The following is a 27,803-nucleotide window of genomic DNA, read 5'->3' as shown; positions in this document are numbered from 1 at the left end:
TACTCCATATATGAGTGAAATCATTTGGTACTTATCTTTCTCTGCCTGGCTTATTTCACTGAGCATAATACCCTCTAGCTCCATCCATGTTGTTGCAAATGGTTGGATCTGTTTTTTTCCATTCTAGGTTTCTGAGGGGTGACTCTTATTAGCCTTCTCACTTTGAACAGTACCATGGCTTTTGTGTACTGTTACTTATTTCCCCAAGGTCTCTATAAACTTCAGCTCAAGTTTTGCCTCTGAACAAGTCTTTATGCAGTGCCTATTTTTTAAATATGAGGTATTAGAATTAAGTGATACTAATATTTTTTAGGAATTAGTGTTGCACTGTTTTGATCCACATATTGGAATGTTTATGCAGATTATAATTGGTTGTGAGTGTTAAATGTATTTACTCCTATAGAGCCCTTAAATGAATTCATGGCATATGTTGGTACTATTTACTGTGCAAAATGTATTTTGACATTGAAAAATGAAAAAAGTTGTTTTTAACAATTGTTGGTGTATTTATTAATCATATGTAAAATGGTAAACTAATTTTCAAGTCAGTAAATTAAGTTTTAAAACATGAGAAAGTTATGTCTATTTTTCTGTTAAATAAAAGAGTATTCATCTGTGGAATTGCATTGAAACAAATGAAGAAATCTTTTCAGATATATAATAAATAAAAATCTTATTACTCCCTATCTATAGATAGAAATTTTTATGCTATTGTGGGATGTTTGTGACGTAGAAGCAGTAAGTACTAAATACTTCCCTTTTTAATTATAAGCCAGGTTGCTTTTTTCCAGTTACTGGGTATAAAATGTTAAGGTTTTAAAAAATCCTAAACTTTTAAATAATATGTCTATTTAGATTCTCTTTACCATCAATTCTTAATGTCTGAAATCTGTGAATTATTCTTCTAGTGAATTCAGTACATTACTAAATTATTACCTTTTCTCTGTACCTCCCCACAGTGCTATATTCTATCCATATGTAAGAGTACTTACCACTTCCAGGAAATAGTGTATAGTTTTACATCTCTCTTTTTTGTTCATGCTTTAGCCTCACCTGTAAAACCAGTTTGCCTAAATTCCCCCAAACCCAGAGTGACTTATATGTCTTCTTCATTTCAAGAATTCCATTGGTTGTAATCACATAATCCTCTTTATAGGTACAATACTTTTTATGAAGACATTCCACATTTACATGAGTCCTTGAGTTACAGTAATTGCTATATAAGCCTGCCTTCCCAAGCACTTTAAGGACAGGAGTTGTTGATTTTTAAAAGATTTTTTATTTCCCTTTTCCAAGTACTAGAGCATAATATCTGAAACATCATTGACATACAGTATATGACAAAACAAAAACATCGATAACTTTTTGTATCATATAGGCTCTTGGAAATCACCTTTGTGTGGGTATCATCTAATTGAATCTTTACAACATCTTTATCTATGTTTTGCAGATGAGGTAACTGAAGCTTCTGAGGTAAGCAACTTGCCTGTGGATCTGCAACCTGGAAGTGGCAGACTGGGATTAAAACCCAGGCTGTCCTGAGCTTTGGTCCTTACCAATTCCGGGAAATTAATCATACCTATGGGTTATGTAAAGTTTATTGTCAGTTATGTGTAAGCCTGGGCTAGTCTCAATTCAGACAGCTAGTACATCTCCATAGTCTCATGGTCTGAGATAACAAATTCTTGTAGCTAACCCAGTGATACTTGCTTAGGGTATTCTTTTGGCCAAATGCCAGGACTTTTTGGTACCTTGATTGACACTTGAATGTTTCTTAACACTGTTATCATTGGTAAACAGTTTAGATTTCTTTGCTTAAAGAATAGATAATATGTAGTAGGTTTTAGATCTTAATCTTCTTTTTGATAAACCTTTAAATGTTTCTAAAGTACTAATTTGAGGATAAGTGCCTTGTGCTCAGATTAACAAATACAATTTCTTTATGGAAATTTTTACAAGACAAAGTGAAGATGACAAGAATTCAGGCTTTATTATAGCTTTGAGAATAGAATCTTTCTGTTTCCATTCCCTGATTAAAATTTTCAAGCAAAAGAAAAATTTCACAGGATAGTTTCTGGATTTTAAATGTTCCTAGAATTTTCATTTGCTGCTTTGTGCCACAAGGAAATGATAATTGAAATGGTATTGCCTATTTATGAACTGTATTTTCTCTATTCAGTTGTATGTTTTTAGCAACTCCATATAAATAGCTGCTGTGCTGAACGTGGAGATCCCTGATTTAAATTAGGTACCTTGGTCATTTGCATATTGATTATGAGCTGGTTAAGCCTTAAGAGTTGCCATACTTTAAAGAGGCCTTATGGGATCTCATGTTAATGTTTTACTGGAGATAGGCAAGTGACTTAAGCTAACTCCCACTAAGTCTTGTTTTTCCTTTACAGTCGTGTAAATCATTAACATATTCTTTATGTAGTTTCACATCAGCACTGCTGGCAGCTTTAAAACCTAAATGTGTGTGTAGGACTTTTATTTAGCCTTATATTTAGCATTTTGTCTTTGTTCATAGTACTTTAAAGGTAATGATAAATATGATTTATATAATAAATAGAATATTTATTTAAGTGAAAAGCAGATTTATGTAGTTCCTTTCTTCTTTTACACAAAATAATTGTAAAGTAGGTGAGAAAATAAATATATTAGCATTTATATATTTAAACATAAACTCAAAAAAGATGCATGAGAAAGCAGTAATTGTGGTTATCTTGGTGTGTTTCAGATGGGAGTCTTTGAAGGATACATATGGGAAAGGGGGGAAAAGGCATAGAATTTTCTCTATTTTGTGTACTTTGAGAACCATTTGAATGTATGTATCTACTTAAATTTTTTTTAAGCATCTGTTTGCTCATTGACTTCTGTACCTATTCTTAGTTAAAATTAAGAAAGCTCTTTCTTTTTGATTGAATGTCTACATATACGAAAAAAATTAGAGGTTAGATTTAAAAATAGCATTATATACTTGTTTAAAAACTTGACTTTCATTTGTTCCATACTGTAGAATTTTAAATTTATTGAAAATGTTACCCTTCAGGGGCCAACTTTACTTTTGGTATGAAAATACAGTTGGTATGTGTGGGTAAAATTGTAATATTTCCAGAATATCTCAGCTGGCTTTGGTACGTCTGCATATCAACAGGTATTCAGAGTTTTAAAGAAGTAGGCTTCAGTGCATTTGCATCTTTCATCTCCGTATCAGTGGGTAATTACCTGGGCAACAGAGGACTTATCTGTACCTGAAAGGTGAGGGGAAGGGCCTTGTGGTTGCTGCTGGAGCAGGAGAGAGATGGGCCAGATGACAGTTTTGTGAGACCCTTTCACCCTAAAGAGCATTTTGCTGTCAATTTCTTGGTCACATTGGAATCCACAGCGAATTTGCCCGGGCTGAAACCCAGTAGCAAGACAATTGACGAGGTCGGCAGGGTTCACTGTTGACCAAGGGAAGACAGGCTGCTCTTATGGGTGGGGTGCTTCAGCGGGCTGCCCCTGTGAATGGGGAAACAGTGGATTGTCCCCCAATGGGTATGTGGTCTGAGGTGGCTTGCCTCCTAGAGGACTGGGCCCCACCCCAGGACTGGAGGCAAGTGGAGGTGACACCTGAGGCAGTAGGGATGGCTCTTAATACAGTAAGCAGAGCCTTGAGAAGCAGAGTGGCCATGAGGCAGCGGGGACTGTTGGTTGGCTGCTTCTCACAGTCTTAAAAAGGTCTACAGAGGAGACCCAAGAAATGGTGGCGCGAGAACGCAAGCTGCAAACTTCAGTAGATTCCCTGAGGAGGGAAGTGGCATTGTTGCAAGAGGTGGCACTAGAACGCGAGCTGCAGAGTTCTGTGGATTCCCTGAGGACAGAGATGGTATTGATGCTGGAGGAGGTGGCATGAGAACGCGAACTGCAAACCTCTGTGGGTTCCCTGAGGACGGAGATGGCCTGGATGGCGGGAGGAGGCAGCACGAGAGCACCTGTAGCAAGGAGCCATTGGAGATGAGACGGCAGCGCTGCCAGGTGTTCTGAAGGAGGAAGAGGCCATCAAGGAAAAAGATGAGCTCCTGAGGGAAGCACAGGCGGAGGTGGCACGAGAACATCAGCTGCGCAGCATTGAGGTGAAGGTAAGAGAGCTTCTGAAGACAGGTAGCATTTCTGCAAGGCACAGTAGAAAAGGTAAAGGTTGTGACAGAGGAGGCACTCGGGAAGGGAGAGAAAGGTGCCATCAGACCCCGAAATGGAGGATCTGGGGACGGACAAAGGGGTGGTGCCAGAGGCACTGGCGTCTCCTGTATTGAAAGCACACCCAGTCATTGTAAAGAAAATAAAGACTCAGCAGCTGAAAGTTCCCCAAGGAGAGGAGCAGCCCCCTCCCCAGGTCGTGGAGCACTCTATGCTCCGCCCCTATACTCAGGTTAAGCTGTTGGATTTGGGCTCCTGGTTTAGACAGAAGCCTTCGGAGTCAATATCAGCTTGGCTCCTTCGTCTGTGGGACTTAGGGCTGGATGGAATTGTTCTGTTGGGATCAGAGATGGGAAAGGTGTCTTCCCTGACACTGCAGCCTGCCTTGAGGCAGTGATTACAAAATGCACATCAGACCCCAGAGAGTCATCCCCTCCTCAATTGGCTTATGGCTGCACTTCGTGCTGTGTGGCCCTATCTGGGTGATCTGCCATCCTCTCCTGTTAGATGGCAGACATATGCTGAACTCCAACAGGTGCTTTGAGAGCTAGGCATAAGAAATGCCATCAATAGTCCAGAGAATTATGGCCCAGATGAAGAGGTTTTCACTACTGGGATAAGAAATATTGTACTTCAAATGGCTCCCACATCCCTCTTTGGGTCTCTAGTGGCCATTCTTTCCCCTCACTTAGGGCATCCCATAAGCGAGGTGACACATACAGTAGCAGACTTAGGAGAGGCAGAAGCAATGAGAATCTGAAAAGAAATAAGACCTGTTACTCACAAGAAGAATTCACAGGGCCCTATGAAGGTTAAGAGGACCCAGATGTGGGTTGATTTAATACGGGCAGGAGCAGATGGAAAGAAATTAGATGGAAAGCCCAGTAGGATCTTATTAGAGCTATGGCAACAGCTGAAACCAGAGCAGCAGTTCCAGCCGTTAAGACAAAAGGGGCAGAGGTACAATACACTCTGATAGAAAAACAACTGGCTGCCATGTATCACGCCTTGCTGGCTACAGAACCCATCAGTGGAATGGCCCCAACAAAGGTAATAACCACCTATCCCATCTTGGAGTGGGTACAAGACTGGACCCAAAAGCCAAGGAATGGTGTGGCACAAACACCCACAGTAGCCAAGTGGGGTGCTTACCTACAGCAGCATAGTGACCTCTCTAGTAGCTCCTTGAGTGAAGAACTCCAATGCTTGTTGGGGCCAGTGACATATATTAGTGAAAAGCAGGAAGAACTTGCTTTCGAACCATTAGCAGCAGAGAGTCTCTTTCGGGAGGGAAAAGCCCCTATACCCAAAGATGCATGGTACAAAGATAGCTCCAGCCGCGGGCAGCCCCCAAAATGGAGGGCCATAGCTTTCCATCCTAAGACTGAGACAATATGGATGGAAGATGGTGAGGGGAAGAGCAGCCAATGGGCAGAGTTGCGGGCTGTTTGGCTTGTGATCAGCAAGGAGCCCTCCCCTATAGTTGTCTGCACTGACAGCTGGGCTGTCTATCGGGGCTTGACCCTGTGGCTACCAACCTGGTACCATGCCAACTGGCTGGTTGGTCACTGACCCCTTTGGGGGCAAGAATTATGGCAAGACGTATGGGCCTGTGGTCAGACTAAAATAATTACAGTATACCATGTGACAGGTCATTTGCCACTGGCATCCCCAGGAAATGATGAGGCAGATAAATTGGCCCAGATATGTTGGTTAGAAGGAAAACCAGCTGCTGATGTAGCCATTCTACATCAGCGTTTGTTGCATGCAGGGCAAAAGACAATGTGGGCTGTAGCCCGTCGGTGGAGCTTGCCTTTGATCTTTGTAGAAGTTAGTAGAGCCCGGCAGGAGTGTGTCGTGTGCTCCAAAAGGGACTTACACTGAGTTCCACAGCAACATGGGACAATAGCTAAGGGGCCTATACCCCTCGTCAGGTGGCAGGTAGACTATTTTGGGCCTCTACCTGTGTCAGAAGGATATCGGTACGTGATGACTTGTATGAACACAGCTACTGGACTTCTGGTTGCTTTTCCTACCCATTGTGCAGACCAGCAGGCGACCAAAAGAGGCCTGGAGCGTCTCTTTGCTGCCTATGGCCGACCACAGGTGATTGAGAGTGATCAGGGCACCCATTTTACTGGACAAACACTGCAAGAATGGATATGACAGCTGGGAATCAAGTGGAAGTTTCATGTGCCATACAATCCTACCGCAGCAGGCATGATAGAGAGGCACAATGGCTTGTTAAAATCCGGACTGAAGTCAGATACTAATAGTCTGCAGGAATGGTCAGTCCGCTTATGGACTGTGCTATGGCATTTGAATGAGCGACCCCGAAAGGGAGCTCTGAGCCCCATAGTCATGTTAACACATATGGCTGCCTCCCCTATAGAACTGCAAGTACAAACCAAGGAAGAATCATTGAAGCTGAGGTTTGGCTACCAGAATAACTCTTGGTGCCAGCACCAACTGCACTGAACCCCAGAGACTCCATTGAGTGGACGTGGCCTTGTACCTTTTGGCACATGGACCAGCAATGGCTGGCTCTCCTGGCACCTTGGGAACAAGGCCTGGAAGCTGGCCCTCTGTGTATTCCTGGAATAACAGTAGAGTGGCTGCCAAAGGTTACAGTAATACATCCTGAACGGCCAGAAGAGCATCTTATACCGGGGAGTTTTGTTTTATCATTGTGGCCAGTGCATGCACCTCCAGTAGCAATATATATATATATATATATATATATGTATATATATATATATACACCCTTTGGTAACCCCCACAGGAAAGGAATAAAAGTATGGTATACTAGACCTGGAAGGAACCCCCTTCCTGCTACAGTCCTATCACAGGACCACTCTCTAGCATGCATCCTACCTGATGGACAAGATTTATCTGTGTTGGTGACATTAAAACGTGTCTTATCGCCCCTAAAGTCTTTGTGGACTGGAACCTCCTCCGGCTTGAGGATTATTATAATTTTTGTATCAAAATCTTGCTGTATCTTAATTTTCATTATCTCTAAGTTGTTGTTATCCTCTGTTGGTATTGTAGAATCTGGTTACAGTGCTCCACCTTTCTCGCACAGGGACCATTGTGGAAGATTGAAAGCGGGTAGATTGTAAGGTGAGAATCCTGGAGGGGTGGAGTGTGGGTAAAATTGTAATATTTCCAGAATATCTCGCCTGGCTTTGGTACATCTGCATATCAACGTGTTCAGAGGTATAAAGAAGTAGTCTTTAGTGCATTTGCATCTTTCATCTCCATATCAGTGGGTAATTACTTGGGCAACAGAGGGCTTATCTGTACCTAAGAGGTGAGGGGGAGGGCCAGTGTGGTTGCTGCTGGAGCAGGAGAAAGAGATGGGCCAGATGGCAGTTTTATAAGACCATTTTACCCCAAAGAGTGTTTTGCCATCAATTTCTTTGATCACACTGAATCCATAGCGAACTTGCCCGGGCTGAAACCCATTAGCAAGACAGTATGCCATATCACGCAGAAGCACCTAAATCCTGAAATTTTTGTATTCCCTCTTTTCCCCAAAACTAAAGTTCTCACTAGCAGATGAAGTTTTTTTTTTTTTGGTATTATTAATCTACAATCACATAAAGAAATTATGTCTAGTAGGCTACCCCCTTCAAGTCCCAAGTTCCCCCCACATACCTCTTCACAGTGACTGTCCATCAGCGTAGTAAGATGCTGTAAAATCACTACTTGCCGTCTCTGTGTTATAGAGCCTGCCCTGTACACCCCCCACCCACATTATACATGCTAACTGTAATGTCCCCTTTCTTTTTCTTCACCCTTATCCCTTCCTTCCCACCCATCCTCCCCAGTCCCTTTCCCTTTGGTAACTGTTAGTCCATTCATGGGTTCTGTGATTCTGCTGCTGTTCTTTTCCTTTAGTTTTTCTTTGTTCTTATACTCCACATATGAGTGAAATCATTTGGTACTTTACTTTCTCCGCCTGGCTTATTTCACTGAGCATAATACCCTCTAGCTCCATTCATGTTGTTGCAAATGGTAGGATTTGTTTTCTTCTTATGGCTAATATTCCATTGTGTATATGTACCACATCTTCTTTATCCATTCATCTACTGATGGACATTTAGGTTGCTTCCATTTCTTGACTATTGTAAATAGTGCTGCGATAAACATAGCAGTGCATCTGTCTTTTTTCAAACTGGGCTGCTGCATTCTTACGGTAAATTCCTAGAAGTGGAATTCCTAGGGTAAATTCCTAGAAGTGGAATTCCTAGGTCAAATCTATTTTAAGCATTTTGAGGAACCTCCATACTGCTTTCCACAATGGTTGAACTAATTTACATTCCCACCAATAGTATAGGAGGGTTCCCCTTTCTCCAGAACCTCACCAACATTTGTTGTTATTTGTCTTTTGGATGGTGGCGATCCATACTGGTGTGAGGTGATACCTCATTATGGTTTTAATTTGCATTTCTCTGATGACAAGTGATATGGAGCATCTTTTCATGTGTTTCTTGACCATCTGAATTTCTTCTTTGGTCTGTTCAGCTCCTCTGCCCATTTTTTAATTGGATTATTTGCTTTTTGTTTGTTGAGGTGTGTGAGCTCTTTATATATTTTGGATGTCAAGCCTTTATCAGATCTGTCATTTACAAATATATTCTTCCATACTGTAGGATACCTTTTTGTTCTATTGATGGTGTCGTTTGCTGTACAGAAGCTTTTCAGCTTGATACAGTCCCACTTGTTCATTTTTGCTTTTGTTTCCCTTGCCCGGGGAGATATGTTCAAGAAGAAGTCACTCACGTTTATGTCTAAGAGATTTTTGCCTATGTTTTTTCCTAAGAGTTTTGTGGTTTCATGACTTACATTTAGGTCTTTGATCCATTTCAGTTTACTTTTGTGTATGGGGTTAGACAGTGATCCAGTTTCATTCTCTTACATGTAGCTGTCCAGTTTTGCCAGCACTGTCTGTTGAAGAGACTGTCATTTCCCCATTGTATGTCCATGGCTCCTTTGTCATATATTAATTGACCATATATGTTTGGGTTAATGTTTGGAGTCTCTATTCTTTCCCACTGGTCTATTTTTCACAGGCTTTATTAGTACGTCCTGTTCATTTAATTTATTTTTTTATTTTTCTTCTTCCATGGCGTTATTTCACTTGTTTTTCAGCTACTCAGAGAAATTTTATAAATGGTTTCCAACCCTTTTTAAAAATGGCATTTTTTTCTCATTATAAATATAACCATTCTAGGATTTTTGAAAAACACAGAAAGTTGGTAAGGAGTTAAATAAGTCATCCTTAATATTTTGCCAGAAGTAATGGTTGTTAAGAGCTCTTTTATTCTATAATACTTCTTTTTATCTTCTTTACAAAAGTAAATAGCTTTATTTTTATAAGTACTTGAAACTTACAAAAAATTTGTTCAATTTCTGAAAAAATTCACTGGTCTTAAAAATACATACAATAAAATTCATTAATTTGTTTACACATAATGTTGCATGAATTTTGGCAAATTCATAGACTCATGTAACCATTACTGAAAACAGGATGCAGAATGGTTACCTCTCAAAATTTTCCTTGTGACTGCCCCGTTTGTAGTCAAAGTACTTTTCCTACTTCTGACCTCTGTTAGCCTCTTAACTGTTTTTGTTTACAGTTTTTGCTTTTGAATGTTTTCCATATTGTTCCATGTATCAGTAATTTTTATCAGTTGCTTATATTAATGAGTATTCAGTTGTATGAATGTATCATAGTTTATACATTTACCCACTGAAAGATGACTTTGGTTATTTGTAGTTTTGGGTGTTGATGAATATCCCTAAAAACATTCATATACATGTTTTTGTATGAATGTAAATTTTTTTCACTTGGTAAAATAACTAAGGAAGATTGCTGGGTTTTGCAGTAAGATGATATTCAGTTTCATAAATAACTGCTAGGTGGTTGTCCAGAGTATCTGTCTCACGTTGAATTCCCACCTGAAATGTTTGAGTTCCAGTTGCACTTTGTCTTCATTTAGTATTGTTTGAGCTGGTTTCTGGTTTATTTTAGACATCGTATTAAGTGTATAGTGGTATATCATTATGGTTTGTTTTCCCCTTATGGTAATGGGTGTTAAGCTCTGATATTGAACTTATTTACTAATTTCTTTGGAGAAGTATCTTCAAATTATTTGCCTTTTTTTTTTTTTTTGAGTTTTGAGGTGTTTTTAAAAACATCAGATACAATTTTTTTCCAGATATGTGACTTGCAAGTATTTTCTCACCGTCTGTAGCAAAAGTTTTTAATTTCTGTGAATTCTAGTTTATAGGTTTTCTTTTTGTGATTGAGCATATTTTGCTGTCATATCTGAGAACTCTTTGCTTAACCTGTGGTCACAAAGTTTTTTTCCTATTTTTAAAAAATATTTTAGAATTTTAGATTTTCTATCCAGTTTGAGATGTTGATTGGAGTAGAACAGAAATGTAAAGTATATAATTTGACAAAATCTTAATGCTTAATATCTGTGCATGTTTATGCTCTATTAGTGATTAATGAAAAACTATGAAATCACCAACCAACCTTAGCAGTACAACAGCCTGTATCTTAGCTTAAATTAAAATGTGTAATTTGTAAATATATATGTTCTTTGTCCCTCCTTCTATTCCAGTCATTATATCTGCCTGGAATGTTTTCATTTTCATTCCTCCACTACCTTCTCATCCTGCCAACTCTTGTTTTTTAATAATGTTAGTTGGAGTCGTATTTCCTGATCACTCACTTTTCTTATTCTTATGTCTAGGAATGAGAAAAGGTTTAGAGAAAAATATGTTAATTATAGCTGGCACATAAAGTTGCTTACAAGCATGAAATTTCCTGATGTAATTGTATTTGCTTTAGTGCAATTGGTCTGCTTTACTAAATATATACAGTTGATCCTTCAGCAATTTGAAGGTTACAGGCACTGACCCTCTCATGTAGTTGATAATCTTCATATAACTTCTGACTCCTCCAAAACTTTACTACTACTCATAGCCTACTATTAACCAGAAGCCTTACTGATAATACAGTTAACACATATTTTATATGTTATATATATTATATACTGTATTCTTACAGTAAAGTAACCTAGAGAAAATGTTTTTTCAAATTGTCACAGATCTCCCCAAAATTTTCCAGTATATTTTTTTGGAAAAAATCTGAATGTAAGTGGACCTGTGCTGTTCAATCCAAATTGTTCAAGGATCAATTGTATATACATGTAGGAGAACAGATGTTGGCAAACTTTCCCAGTATAGCACCAGATAATAAATATTTTAGGCTTTGCTGGCCAGATGGTTTCAGCTGCACCTCTAGGCAGCATGGCATGAAAATGATGTTACAGTAAAATTTTGTTTATGAAAATAATCTCTGGAAATTGATGCCTGGGTCCAACCCTAAAAAGTTATGATTGCAGTAATCTGAAATGAGACAGCATCAGGTTAAAAGCCACCCAGGTGATTCTGATGTTAAGTTTGAGAACCACTGATTTGAAAGGAAGTTTGATATGGAATTAAGTTAAAGAGAAACCTAAAAAATTTTTTAAATGTTGATATCAATTCAGTTCAGCTCAAATATAGATAAGCCAAATGGATCTTTGGGGGAAATTCAATATAAATTTAAGGCTCTGTGTCTTTCCTTTAGCCTAATTGGCAAATACAAGAGTTTCTCTTGGTGGCTTAAATCCTCTCTTCCTATTTAGGCAAGCACAAAATTACAGCAGGTTTTCCTAAGAGCCAGCTAATAATAGACAGTTGCATCACTGCATCAGACCATTCCTTTTCTAGTTTAATTATCAGACCAAAGTAAAAACTGATTGATATTAGACCATGGTAGTGACCTTGAATATAAAGCCATAAAATAGTGTCTGGGGAGGTCAGAAAATACTGAGTTCCCTGAGCTATTTAGTTGGTATTTCATGTAACACAAACAAATAGTAATATTTTTACTTTTAAAAGTTTATTTAATATATAAAAACACTAATTACTTTTGGTAATCTGCCTATAAAATATATGCCAGACCCCAAAATGCTGAATGCATTCATAGTATTTTTAAACCTTGCTGAAAATTACCTTCTTTGTTGAAGATAGCACTTTCTCCGAGAACTGCTTCCTTCCATTGTCAGTTCAGAGAACACTGATGGCCTACTTTGGTACTGCAGAATCCTGCATCATTCTTTCTCCAAACTTAATGACTGGACCAAGGATGGATACCTACCCTACATAGTGCCAAACTGGTTAACAGATAAATATGGAGTAATGTGATGGCCCTCTTTGAGTAGGTACATGTACAAAAGTTCTTAAGTTCATTTTGTCTCTAGTGCTAGAATTAAGCCTTAGACATAAAGAGAATTAGCACTGAGAAAGAATTAAAGAGAATGGTTATGATTCTTAACAACTTACTAGTTGTAGGTATAGGCTTTTGAAATCCTAATCTTTTCTTGCCTTTTGATTTTGAGATATCTGTATAATCTTATAATTCTGGTTTTATCCTCATGCTATTTTTATGTTATTTATAATCAAAGGTACTTTATGTTGTTTACATTTCAAATTTATTTGCGATATTTTAAGTATTTATACTACACAAAATCATTCCTGTACCCCAGGTGACTAGCCAGAAGAAACAAACTGCGTCTTGAAACACCTGAAGCACATAAGCAGAAAGTCACAAGGTGAAAAATTAGTGTTTTGAGTTCAAAACATCAAGGGAGAATTTAATGATTTTTGGAAGAGCCCTCTCCCCTGTTCCCCCACCCCCAGTTCTTCCAAACTCAAATTGGAGCTATCTTTTATCAAGGTTAAGTTAGGTCTGGTTTCCTTACTTTGTTATCCCAGTGGCACTCTTGAAATCTATTATTGCAGTTGTTTCAGGATATGGAAATTATTTTTATTTTTCCTGTAGCCTCTTGAGAAAATGCAGTAAGTACATTTCATGCGTAATGCATAATAAGCTTCTTTTCTAAAACAAAATCATCTTCCATACCTCTTTCATTTGTAGATTTGCTTTCTGTGCTTGGAGACTGTTTTGTAAAAGTCTTTTATCTTTTGAAAGTAGTCCCAAACTAATCCCAAATATAGTCCTCCATGTTCTCTTCTAAACCCCCATCCTCATGGCTTCTCTTCTTTTTTCACTTAAAATCATGCTTTTATGCAGGTGGTCAAGGAAAAATGAGAAGTAGATGAGGCCAAATTGTTAGGGAGCGGGTGAGAGGTATACAGACAAAATGCCAGAGAATTCTTCCATTATTTTTTTTTAAATCATTCTCTACATACAAAAAAACATTATCTTTGTTACCTTATGAGCCTAGCCCAGCACTGGGTTGGCATTTGTTATGTATTTAGTAAATACCTTTTGGTTATTTGTTTTGACATTCAAAATGTGTCCTTTATTTTTATTCTTACAGATGTATAATTCATATTCAGTAAAACTCACCCCACCTAATTGTTCAGTTGACATGAAATATTTCAGTCACCCCAGGAAGTTCCCTCATGACCCTTATAGCCTATCTACTCACTCAACCCCCAGATCCTAGCAACCTCTGATCAGATTTCTATCTCTGTTGCTTTGCCTTTTCTAAAATGTAATCTAAATAGAATCATATGTACATATGAAGCCTTTTGTATTTGGCTTCTTCCATTTAGCATAATGCTTTTGAGATTCATCCATATTATATATATATCAATAGTTCATTCCTTTCTGTTGTTAAAAGCATTCCAATGTCTGGATGCACCACAGTTTATCCATTCACCAAATAATGGACATATGAGTTGTTTACATTTTTGGCCATTGTAAATAAAGTTGTTATGTACATTCCAGCACAGGTCTTTGCATGGGTGTGGTTTCATTGATCTTGGATCAATAACAAGAAATAGCATTACTAGGTTGTATTGAGTGCATGTTTAACATCATAACAGATTGCCAAACATCCAGAAACTATGGTTGTTGATAATGAGTATATTTTCAGTATCTTTATTTACCTTTCATACATCTTTTTTTTTATAACACCTGATCAGATCTTTGCCCATTTTTAAATATAAACTTTTTATTTTTGAATAACTGGCTGTTTTGCAATTTGTGGTTTGTTTAAAAAAATTTTTTTTTTACTGCCATGCCCTTTTATTCAATATTCCACCTGTAAGTGATTGTTTATGCTGTAAGGTAATACTAAAATTTCATTTTCTTTTCCATTTGGATAATTAGTTGTCTTGGCAAGGAAGAGTCCATCCTTTTCCTGCCAGTCTTTAATGCCTACTTTTGTCATTTGCATAAATGTTTTGCTTATTTGGAGGGTTTCACTTTTCTATCCTTTTTCTCCCCCATATTCCTACTTTACTACACACAACCTTAATTAGTATGGCTTTATTTAAATTTTAGAGGATTTTTTTTTGTAGCTTTTTAGGGTTTTTGTTTTTCTTATTTTAATTTTCTTTCCTTTTTTTTTTTTTTTTGTCTTTGTCTTTTTTTCTCATGTTCGTTGTTACTCTGGCTTTATAATATAATATGACTGGATATCTGGTGGGGCAAACCCTCCAGGTTGTTGTTCCTCAGTAGTATGGGCTGTTTCTTGTCCCTCTGTTCTCCCAAATACTGTTAGAATCTTGTCAGCTAGAGAAAGTAATTTGAACTAGCTCTACTATTCAGAACAACTGGAAAAGCTGAACTAAAATAAAAATAAATAATTTATTTTGAAGACATCAGTCAGTCTCCAAAGTTGTGAAGAATTACAGGACCAAAGTTCTATAGGAAAAGAAAGACAGTGTATTGAGAGTGACATTTGAAGATTTCTTTTCTCCAAATGGTATATCGATTACAGAGAAGACCACTGATAAATTGAGAAGCTAAGCAGTTGTTTTGTCACATATACTGAGCTAAAGAGACAAAAATTGGAGTTCAGGACCTCCAAGGGGAGAACTCTTTGGTTGGATTTATGTTACAATTTCTAGGGACTTTACTCTAAGTCAGGGTTTCTCTTTGGTCTAGATCATTCTTTGCTGGAGAGAATTGTCCTGTGCATTGAAAGGTGTTTACCAGCATTCCTTGCTTATATTCAATAGATGCCAGTACTAACCCCAAACCTCCACAGTGACAATAAAAAATGTCCCCATATATTGTCCAATATCTCCCAATGGACAAAAGCCACCCCCATTTAAGAAAGACTCCCCAAAGTGTATGCTGGAATAGACAAGACTTTATAGGGATTGAAGCCCAGTTTTGAATCACCTCAGTCACTTACAGGATTGAGATGATCTGACATTTAGTAGTATCCTTTGCTTTAATCTGTCTATTAAAAGCAAATGTTAGTCTACCCTTTAAAGATAATATTATCAAAAGACTCACATTTTCTCTTCAGTTTTTCAAATATGGTTTTTGACAATCAAAACCGATTAGAAGACCTAGATCCAGCCTAACCGAGATACAAGATAACAGCTGAAGAAAAACCAAATAATATACAGGAGAAACAAATGAAGAGATAATCCATGTAGTGGAATAAGTAAGACTGTGACTGTAAATAAGTATGTAGTTGTAACTCCCGGGAGGAAAATATGTTCCCAGCGGAGGGCAAATTACCTTTGAAGCTGAAATCAGTCAAAGGGAGAAATAAAGTAGGAGAAATATGTTAATTGATTACAAGTAGTCAGCCGCTTCTGCTGACCCTTGTCTCTTGGGACCCAGCTACAAAAAGGGATCCCACCAAATCTCTCTGGTCCAGATACACCCTCGCTCCCCTAACCCTTGTAGTCACCTACTGATATGGAGATTGACTGACTTCTCTCCACCCCTTGGAAACACCTACTGATATGGAGATGCACTAGAGAGGCTGGAGGCAAGGGTGGGAATGGCGGAAGAGTCCTGGCTGGGCCGAGCTAAAGGCTGAGAGCCCAGTTCCCTAGGCGGGAGCCCGGTCCAAAGTTAAACAAGGGGCCAAACCTCCGAATTCCTCATAACCCCTAGGCTGACCTCTGGGGAGTGTGGTCAGCATAGCAGCCCCAGCTGGCATCCTTGTCTTAATGCACGCCCTCCCCTCCCCACCCTTGCACTTTATCTCTGCTTTTCCATCTTCCTGGAAATATGCAATTTTACCCACAATAATTAAGAAAATTAAGACATTAAAGATAAGATTGAAAGAAGGGGACATTCTAGAACTCAGAAATGCCAGTTTAATAGCAGATTACCCTGTCAAATTTCACAGTAATCAGTGTTGGTTTTATTTCAATTGCATCAATGTAGGAAGTACTAACAACTTTACTCTATTGGCATTCCTGTTCAAATATGTTCTCTTTTCTGCATTTACTTAAGTGTTCTTTAATGTCTTTTCAATAATTTTGTACACAATGGGCTTGCAAATCTTGTTAGATTTTTTCCTAGATACTTTATAAAATGCTTAAAAAATTTTTTTGTCTAATAGATGCATTTGTTAATGAAATGAAATGAAATGAAATTTTTACTTTTGTATCCAAGTACCTTACAGAATTTTCTTTAATAGAGTTTTTAAAAGAGAGGATATATATCATTTTCAAGAAATGATAGTGATTTCTTCTTAATCTTTTAAACTATTATTTAAAATTTTTTATTTCCTGTCGTACTTCGAACTGCATTCAGGTGTTGAACAGATATGATTGTGAGCTTCTTTGTCATCATTAAAGTTGATCTTTGCTGTAGATGTTCTTTAAGGAAGTTCTCTTCCTGTTTTATTCTTTTTATCATGCATAGATGCTAAATTGTATGGAATATTGCATGTCAATGACCACATTTTTCCTTATTTTTTCTTATTTTTCCTTATTATTTCCATATTATTCTACTATGTTGGGTGACGTTTATAAAATATCTAATGGTAACCATCCCTGTATTTCATGGGTTAACCAAAATTAGTTCTAATGAATTACTTTTCATATATTGCTGGCCTTGGATGGCTGGTAACTTTCTTCAGAATTTTTTGCATCTGTGTTCCTGAGTGAGATTGGCCTGCATCTTTTTTTGTACATTGTTTTTGTCTGAAATTGAAGACTCCTAAGATGATCTATGAAATATTCTCCCCTTTTATTCTGGAAGTTGTTTTTGAGATTGGAATTAAACATTTCTTGAATACAGGGTACAACTTCAACTTCAAACCTCTCCCAGTCTGGTGTTTTCTTTGGAAGCTGATGACTACCCATTGATTCAATTATTTTTAATAACTGTAGGAATATTAAGGTTTTTATTTTGTCTTTGGTAAATGGTGTTTTTCTAGAGAAGAGTTCATTTTATCTATTTTTAAAGTTTATTTGTGTAAGATTAATACTTTTTTCTTTTTAATGTTTGTGAGACCTAAAGTCTGTAAAGGCATTTTACTTCCAAATGTTGTTCATTGTGACTTCTCTTTTTTTATACCTTGATTTGCCTTGTCAAAGGTCTGTGTGTTATTATTCTTTTCCAAATAACTTTATTTTTGGCTTTATTTATACTCTTCATTATAATTTTTTTCTGTTTAATTTTGTTCTATGTTTTATTCTTTCTTATGTTATGAGTTTATTGTTTAAGTTATTCTTAGACCTTGAATACTTAGCTCAGTAGTTTCGGGTGTGGCTTTTATAATCAGCATACCTCTGAATTTCTCTCTGAATAATGCTGGAACTGATGCCCACATATTTGGTACATATTTTCATTATTAGTGTAAAATATTTCCTGAATTCCATTATAGTTTTTCTTCGACCTATGACTACAAATGGAAATGAATTATTAACATTTTCTTTACTGTATATTTTCTAGTTATATTTTTTTGCCTACTTACTGCCAAATTAATGCTATTATGGTCCGAGGATATGGTCTTTTTAATACCAGTACTTTGAAACTTGTTGAGGCCATCCTCATATAAATAAATATGGTCAGTTTTCTTACGTGTTCTTTGGGATAAAAATATATTTTTTATAATAAGGCACAGTATCTTACATATATCTGTTAAATCAACCTTATTAATTATGCTATTCAGATATTTATTCTGACAGGCAGTTTATGGTCTTTTGATCCATCATTTTTTTAAAATAATAATATTGTGATCTTGTACTCTGTGAATTTATCAAGTTCTCTTTGCTCTTGTCAGTTTTTTAAAATAAAATTTGAAGCTAAAGTTATAACTTGGACAAGTTTAGAATTGTTACATGTTCCTAACACATACAAAACGATCCTCTTCCTGTCCAGTTGCACTCTTATCCTCAAATCTATTAGGTCTGATATTAATATAAATACAACACCTTTCTTTTGGATACTATGTGCTGATTTACCTTTTTGCATTTTTTTGTCATTCAAAATTTTTGTGACTTTGAAGAGGTATGTATATGTAGATGAATTTTATGGATAGTATGTTCTGTCTTACAAGATTCATCTTTTAACTGAAGAATTTATGTCACTATATTTATTAAAATAACCAACATATTTGAAATTATTTATACCATCTTTATTTGTCCTGCATTTTTAGTTTTCATTTTCTAATTTTGCTGCCTATTTTACAGTTCCCCTTCCCTGCTACTTTTATTATTATTATTCCATTATTTTTCCTTGTTTGTGCATCTTGTATTTCATGTCTACCTTTTGAATAGATAAGCTTTGTTATTTCAAAATGCATACTTAAATCCTTCTGCAACTCCAGTCACTTCGCCCAACCTATATGGTCTTGTCCAAAATTTTTGCTATAATCTGTTTTATATCTTAATGTTTAGATATTATTACTACTATGTTATACAGTTTGTTTAGATTTACTCCCACATTTTCCACTGACTATGACTAGGATTCTTTGTGGTAATTTTCACTTTTTATTTGAAGTAATTTCCTTATGTCAGTTGTTCTTTAGAATTTCATTTAGTGACCGTTAGGAAGAAAATCATCAGTTTTTATTGTTTGTTTCTTTATTTCACCTCGTTGTCAAAGATTACTGTGCTCAGAATTCTAGGTTGATGGTTTTTTTATATTCAGAGACTAAAGATGTTTTTCTACTGAGCTCCACTTAAGTTACAGCTAGGTAATATTTCTTTGTTTTGTTTTCTTTCTTTTCTTTCTGGATATTTTTATGATCTCTTTTTAATCTTTCTTAACATTCAGTTTTACTGTGTTGTATTTCACGTTGGATTTTGTTTTACTTATTCTGAGATTGGTTGGACTTTCCACATGAGATGGTATAGAACACTTCTGTTAATATTCTCGGCCACGATCTCTTTGAACTTAACTCTTCTCCTTATCTGTCTACACTGTCCTGGAACTCTGATTTCACATGTGACAGACCTTCTAGTTCTCTCCTTTTTATATTCTCATTTTTATAGACTGATACTTTGTCATTATGGGCTATGTTTTGGAGAATTTATTTGGTTATATCCCCCAGTTCATAATAATTCTCTTCTGTTTTATGTTGTTTATTATTAAAAACATCCAATGAGATTTAAAAACTTTTCAACATTCTGTTGCATTTTTCTTTTGAGATTGTTTGCACATTCTTTAAAGTTTTATTGTCCTCACTATGTTTTCCACTTTGTCTTTTATTCAAGGTTATTAAACCTGGTCATTTTAGATTCTGAGTCAAAAGTCATTTCAGCTCTACCATTTAAGGGTCTAATGCCATGTGTGTGTGTGGACATCATTTATAGTGCCTTGCTTCATTATGTTTTTGTGGGTCTTTTTTTAATTGGTAGCTGCTCATTTTCCTTAGATACTTATCTTTGGGAATTCTTTGATACTTCTGCATTGAATTGACATTTGTTTTTTCTAATTAGGCTTTCATGTGAAACCGTCACTTAAAGTGTTTGGACTGTAAGGTCATATAAATTCATTCCCAAAGTCTGCATGAACATGATTGTGATATAGAATTTTCAAAGAAAAACACATAAAAGGAGTAATACTGAACCTGGGTAAAAAGCAATGCAACACTTGTATCAAGAGCTGATTTTTAGTAGAAGCTATGACAGCTCAAAGCGCATAGAATGACAGCTTTAATATATTGAAAGAAAAATATTACCAATAAGGAATTGTATATCCAGTGAAAATATCCTTTCAGAAATGAAGCAAAGTGAATATACTTAAGACACAATAAAACAGATCTGCCACAGGAAGAACCAGTTAAGGATGAGCTTCAGGTTGAAGGAAAATGATTCCAGTTAAAAGAATATAAGTGCAGGAAGAAGTGAAGAGTGCCAGAGGAATTTTTGGTAAATGTAAAGATGTTTTATAAAATATAAAATTTAGGTAAATAAAAATATAAAATGTAGATAAATTTTAAAATACTGCCTTTTAAAAACAATATTTGTTGTGGTCTGTAGCACTTAAATCATAAAAGTAAAATACATGACAGTAGCATAATTGGTGACAGGATAGGTAATGGAATTAAACTGCTGTAGGTTGCATTATTTGCAAAGTTATTAAAATGTGCGAATTAAGGTAGGTAAAGTAATAGTAATTCAGGGATTTTTATTGTAATCTGTAGGGTAACCACTAAAATAGTTAATGAAAAATTTCAAAGTAAAAATGTGAGTAAAGTAGGAAGAATTGAATAATGAAACATTTGGTTAATCCAAAATACATTTAAAAAGAAGTAAAGGAACAAAGTACATGGGACAAGTAGATAACAAATAATCAGGTATTAGACATAAATCCATCTATTACCTATCATTGCACTAAATTGAAATGCACTAAGCAGTTCAATTAAAATTAGGTACACTAAATTAAAAAAAACTCAACCATGTACTACTTATTGGGGCATACTTTAAATATGAAAGAGGTTAGAAATAATAGGATGGGGTAAAGGGAAATTTATAGTTCTCAACGTGTATATTGGAAAAGAAGGTTGAAAATCAGTTTCTATTTCAAGATTCTAGAAGACAAGCAACAAATTAATAAACCCAGTGTATGTAGGATGAAATATATAATAAAAATAGTAGTCACTGAAACAGGAAACAATATACAAAAATAAAAAATCTAAAGTCAAAAATTGGTTATTATTGCAGATATTTCAGATATTAACAAGGCACTAGCAGGCTATTACATACAGCTTAATACAAGTATATTTGAAAATTTTGGTGAAATTTAACAGATTTCTTAAAAATCAGATGTCAATGATATATACACAAAATGAAATAGAAAACTTAAGTAATCCTTTATCTGTGAAGAAATTTAGCCCACAAACCTTTCCATTTGATAACTCTAGACCCGCCTGGCTGTATGGGGTAAATTTTCCTACTTATTTAAGAAGCTATATCACAAACATTTCTGGAGAGTAGAGAAACAGGAAAAGGCCTTTCCAGCTCATTTTTATGAGCTCGAATAACATTAACAACAAAAGCTGAATAGGGTATTACAGGACAGGAAAATTGCAAACCAATATAGCATGTGCACGGATGCAAAAACCTTTTATAAAAAGGATGTTAGCTAATAGAATCCCATGAGATATAAAAAATGTAAATGCAACATGAATAGATGGGTTTATTTCAGAAATTGAAAGCTGGTTTAATATTTGACAAAATAGTGTAACTCATTGATGGAAGAAAGGAGAAAAACAATGTAATACAAAGAATTATAAAAATGTATCTAAAATTTGATACTTGTTTATGATTTTAAAAATTTGGCAACAGGAATAAAGGGAACTTAATTTTTCTGATAAAGAATATCTATACTAAATCTTCAGCTGTTAACATATTTAATAGTGAAATATTGAATGCTTTTACACTGACATTGGGAACAAGGTAAGAATGTCAAGTGTCATCATTTATTTTAAACAGTGCTCCTTATATTACTCTACAGACTGTTAGAGGTTATGTGATTGATACGTTCAAGGTTATCATGCTAATGTAGGTATCATGGTTAGTGATAAAACCAAGGTCTCATTGTTCTCCATGTGATTTTTAGGTTTCCTGTTGTGTAAAGTGGATTGATACCATGTAGTATGGTGGATAGTTAATGTTTATGAGCATTACTGGAAAAACAACTTATTGTTAAATTACAGCTTTATGTTTTGTATATTTGAATTTGAATATATACATTTTATTTTGCATGTTCATTAGTAAGGTTTGTTCTATCATTATTTCACAACTACAAGCATTTTAAATCATAAAATTTACTTTCCTGTAATGTGAAATGATTAAATGTAATTGAGTTCTACAATATTTGTGCTATAAGGGACCTGAAAAAGTTTAAATTTAATTGCCTCATTGGGTAGATGAGGAAACTGAAAGGATATCTCGCCGGGACCCTCCTTACCCCAGAACAACTCAGGAGACACGGGCCCACGCAAGAGATTTTATTATCTGAAAGAGAAAATGGCTGCTCCCTGAGAGAGGGAATAGCAGCTCGTGGGAGAAGCAGCACATTTTTAAGGAGTAGGGGTAGGGCGTGTTCTGTGTTGGTGATTGGATCTTAAAGGGTGGGTGACCATCTGGTCATTGGTGATTGGATCTTAAGGGGTGGGGGTCTTAGCGCACTAGAATTTGCCTTCAGAAACTATTCTATTTAACTATCCTATTATAGTTCCTATGCACTCATTTGCCTTATCACTTTTCTCACATAAGAAATAAAGTTAGCATAGGTGTAGAGTAATTATTCATAGGGATTTTAGAAGAGGCAAAGAGGATGCCTACATCACATTTATTAAATATGGTCATAGGCATATTTCTGTTAAGAGCATAGGGTAGATCCTTCTCTTACTAAGTAGTTTCTCTTGTCCATTAATTTTAAGAACTATTAATTTAAAGCTCCAACACAAATGGGACATACATGTGCTAGATTTGTATGACTTTTCCTTTCTTTGTTTCTATTTTTTGGTGGTTGTAGACTTAAATGAGTTCCCACCAAGGTGTCTCCAGAAAGCAAGAGGTTCCCGTCTCCCACCTCTCACCTACCACCATGGAGAAATAAACCAGGATAACAGAAGGTATACTTTGAATATAAAGGTCCTGAGAGAGAGGTGTAAAATGAGTCACAGTGGATTCAACAGCACCACAGTATTTGGTGTACTGTTCCAACAGTCTTTGAAGCATACTGTAGGACTCCTGGCCCAACTTCCAAGAGGAATAATAAGAAAGATGAGGATACAAACATTAAGAGGGGCAGTAGAGGATGAGTACTAATTAGCAGTCCTTTCCCTTCACTCCAGCTGGTTGCAAAAAAGACAGATCTTTCCATTTAGCCATTATATTTTTTAACTATAAATTCTTAGACAGTCTGGTATAGGAAAATACCATATACTAACATAGAAAAACGTAGTAGAGAAAATAGTTCATCTTCTTGAAATATGAGTGAACTAGAAAATATTGTGGGTAAATTTTTTTTTCAGGTTATGCCTTTTTAAAAAATTTTGTTATCATTTATCTACAATTACATGAAGAACATTATGTTTACTAGGCTCCCTCCTTCACGAAGTCCCCCCCACCCCATTACAGTCACTGTTCATCAATGTAGTAAGATGCTGTAGAATCACTGCTTGTTTTCACTGTGTTGCACAGCCCTCCCCATGCCCCCCTACATGCTAATAGTAATACTCCCTTTCTTCCCCCCCCGCCCCCACACCTTATTCCTCCCTTCCCACCCATCCTGCCTAGTCCCTTTCCCTTTGGTAACTGTTAGTTCTTTCTTGGGTTCTGTGATTCTGCTGTTGTTTTGTTCCTTCAGTTTTTCTTTGTTCTTATACTCCACATATGAGTGAAATCATTTGATACTTGTCTTTCTCCACCTGGCTTATAATATATTTACTTCAGTGGTTTTGAAAAGCAAGGAGAATTTTAGACAACCAAATTTAATTCAACTATATTCTTATTAAGTAGGCATCTGTTCATTGGAGATATTCTTACTAGAGTTCTTTGTTACAATAATAAAATCATCTAAGACCAATTAAGACAATTTTATGTAGAAAAGGGACTAGAATAAAGAACTTTGGAACACAGGACCTCCCCCCAGAAGACCTAAAAACCATGGTTGAAGACTATGCAGGAATCAGTGTAGCATGTTAAATCAAATTCAAATTCTGTTGTTGGACAAAGGCACTATACTAATACCATTGTTGCTTAAAGTAGCCATACATCTTAGTTTTCCTTGGTAAGAATTAATAGTTCATTTCACTCTCAGCAGTATCCCATAATTTACATGGTCATCATTCTTATGTTGGAACATTACTGCCTCTTAACAGCAGATGAAGATGCTCCTACCTCCAGCACCCTTGCCAGCATTGAGTTCACTTATCCTTTGCTTCCCCACTGGCTTCAGCTTCAAATTTTGGGGCAAATTTGATTGATAGCACTCAGCTCCTAGGGAATCTGGAAATGTATTTGCATTTTCCAGTTTCTATAGTGAGAGACTGCTTGAAAAGATAGGGGTAATAGTTTCATAATCTGGGCAGTCAAAAGAATACAGATATTCAGAATACATTATGTTTCACAATTCTCCCATTGTGTTCCTTTTCTTTGATATATACAGTACTATCCTCTTTCTGTTGGAGTGACTAGATCTATTATTAGTCTGTTATTAAAGTGATTTATGTATCTGCTCAAAAAGAATGGTAATGAAAGTAGAGAATAGTTTTTTTCTTTTTGTTTTTTGTTTTTCCTGTGAGCAAGGAAACTCCATTGGAATGAAGGAAATACATTTGCCCATTCTCACATCTTCATTGTAAAAAAAAAACTCATCCTAATACAAAAGATAGAGAATTAAGCTTAATACAAAGCTGTTTGTACAAATTTTGAAAGCTTATGCAGTCCATGTAGCATGTGTGTAGTCTTCCCTAAAATTCTGTCACTAAATCTGTGTCTGTCTTGGTGGTACATACTTAAATTTTATTTGAACAACCTTTAAAAAAAAACAAAAACAAAATCCAGATCATACTAAGATTTGATCTAAAGAGCTCCAGAGAAGTTCTTTCGAAATAGCATTTAAAAAATATTTTTTTATCTTTAAGTTTTGCCTGTTGTAGAAACTTGGGTTATTTGTCAGCTAACATCCATTTTAGTCTCACTTCTCTTTTATTAACCTTAAGAGCTTATATGTCATTTAATCTCTTTCAGTTTTACTTGTCCCAATTCACCTTGAAGATGTCTCTTCTGGAAGGGTACAGTTAACCCTTGAACAATATGGGTGTAAATTGTATGTCCACTTACACATGGATTTTTTTTCAATAAATATATTGGAAAATTTTAGAATTATGAAAAATTGGAAGAAATTTTTCTTTTCTCTAGTGTACCTTACTATAAGAAAACAGTGTATAATACATATACAAAATATGTGTTAGTCAACTGGGTTACCAGTAAAGCTTCCTGTCAAACAGTAGGCTATGAATAGTTAAGTTTAAGGGGAGTCGTAAGTTTCTTATATTTTCGACTGCACACTGGGTTGGCACCCCTAGCCCCTATTGTTCAGGGTTCTGCTGTACTTTTTAAATGTGAAGTGTTTCCTTACTGTAGTAATAGGCCTACACAATGTCACTTAAGTATACCATCCCTCTGGGAGAACAGGAAATATGCTCCTGGTCCATCTACATGCTGTGTTCCTCTGTGGCTATGCTGAATGAGGTAATCCACATAAAAATGCCTGAGGGAATAGGATTGCCACTAGAAGGGAATTACTGTAATAGAGCAATACTTGCTATAAAGAACAATGGTGAATTTCTATGACTTTACAAAGCATCTCACTTCTGAAGAGCACAGAAATTGAGAGGGTTAGGGTCTAGTGCAGTGGACAATAATTAGGAATTAGCTTTTCCTGACCATGGTCCTCTTTATTTGCATTCTTCTATTGTAGGGTTCTTCTTCTGTAGGGTTCTTAGGGTCTCCTAATAAAGGATTTGTGTGAAACCAAGGAGCCATTACAATACATTGATTACAACATTGAAATACATAGTGAGTGCTGAGACCCTTTATATTTGTCCTTTGTATTCTAAGTATTATCATTCAGACTGAGCTTTTCATTGTTTCTTTATTTTTATTAAAGTATTCCAGGAAATGGTTCTAGGGATCGAAATATGGAAGCCAGTGGAAAGTTAACTAATATATACTTAGGATTGAAATCTGGGTATATACTTTTGAAAAATAACAATACTTTACTTCATTTTATAGAACATTACACAGGATTTAGTCCTTGATTCTTTTTTCTTTTTCTTTTTTTAATTGAAATATATTTGATATGCGGTATTATATTGATTTCAGGTATGCAACATAGTGGTTTGATCATTACATACATTACAAAATATTCACCATGATAAGTATAGTTATCATCTGTCAACAAAGATATTACAGTATTATTGACTGCATTCTTTCTGCTATACTTTGATCATCTTGCCACTTTATTTTGTAATTGAAACTTTATATTAATTTATCCCTTTAACCTATTTGACCCATCCACCTACCTGCTCCTCTGTGACAACCACCAGTCTGTTCTTTGTGTTTGTGACTTGTCTCTGTTTTGTTTGGTTTTTAAAGTTTTTTTCTGTATTCTCAAGTTTGTTCCAGTGGTCTGATAGAACCTCATCTTATATAATATAACAACTTTACCTTGATTTAGGATATCGTGGATATACAACTCAAGTATAATCTACAATCATTCTCTTTTCTTCAAAAAATAAATATTATCTATCAATTTATTTATTGTTAAAGTATAGTTGATACACAATGTTATATTGGTTTCAAATATACAATGTAGTGATTCTTTATCAACACTATGTGCTTACCCAAATAGTGTAGTTTCTGTAAACATATTTGATATTGTTTGTAAATTTGTTTCTTAGATTCCACATAAATGTAAAATAATATGGTATTTGTCTTTCTTTGTCCAACTTATTTCATTTAGCAAAGTACTTTCCAGGTCATCCATGTTCTTGCAAATGGCAAGATTTCATTTTTATTTTATGACTTGTGTCTACAGTGTGTATATGTGTGTATATATATATATACACATACACACACATCTTTTTTATTAATTCATCTATTGATGGACACTTAAGTTGCTTCTTATCATGGCTGTTATAAATAGTGCTGCAATAAATACAGTGAAGCTATAACTCTGGGGGGAAATATGTTCCAACCCTGGGGTAAATAACCTCTGGAGCCAAAATCAGTCAAAGGGAGAAATAAAGTGGGAGAAACCCGTTTATTGCTTATAAGCAGTCATCCACTTCAGCTTGCCCATGTCTCTCGTGATCAGCTGCAAAAGGACCCCACCGAACCTCTCTGGCCCAGATACACCTCACACCCTCACACTCCGTATCCTATTGATACGGAGATGGATTATTCTCCATCCTTTGGAAACACCTATTGATGGTAATGAATGAAGGTCAGGCAAGAGATTCTGGAAAAACTGCAATTTTACCCAAAGCCCACCCCCCAGAAATCTTGCCTCACAATCTACTTGCTCCCTATTTTCCACAGTGGCCCCTGTGGGAGAAAACTGGAACATTGTAACTAGACTAATAACATACAATAACAATACTAATAGAATCATGATAATCCTCAAGCCAGAGGATTCAGCAAGGTTTAAAGTCCTATGCAGTTTAAATCTATAGCTCACCCATTCCACAGGCAGCCAGTAGCTAAACAGGTAGGGGGTTCAGAGTAATCATCACCCGGCAACTGCAGCCAAGGGGCAGGTCCAGACCACAGGGACTGTAGAAGAAAATAACCTTAAG

At 36.0% G+C, this 27,803-nt stretch overlaps 1 protein-coding gene across 8 annotated transcripts in view; it reads left to right on the top strand.

The window, feature by feature from the left end:
* The window catches only part of JMJD1C (jumonji domain containing 1C), a 388,314-nt gene that overhangs the window by 193,609 nt on the left and 166,902 nt on the right, over positions 1 to 27,803 (top strand). For 2 of the 8 annotated variants that reach the window (XM_057505900.1, XM_057505901.1), the window contains one exon: positions 1,451 to 1,473. The exons of the other annotated variants lie outside the window; for them this stretch is intronic. The gene's annotated coding sequence lies outside the window, so the exon portion shown is untranslated. The remainder of the gene's footprint in view (positions 1 to 1,450; positions 1,474 to 27,803) is intronic. 8 annotated transcript variants of the gene reach the window in all.

The sequence above is a fragment of the Manis pentadactyla genome, chromosome 8 (genome assembly GCF_030020395.1).
Source record: "Manis pentadactyla isolate mManPen7 chromosome 8, mManPen7.hap1, whole genome shotgun sequence".
Taxonomy (NCBI): Eukaryota; Metazoa; Chordata; class Mammalia; order Pholidota; family Manidae; genus Manis; species Manis pentadactyla.
Note: the sequence above shows the minus strand (reverse complement) of the source record. Positions and strands in the feature narration are given on the sequence as shown.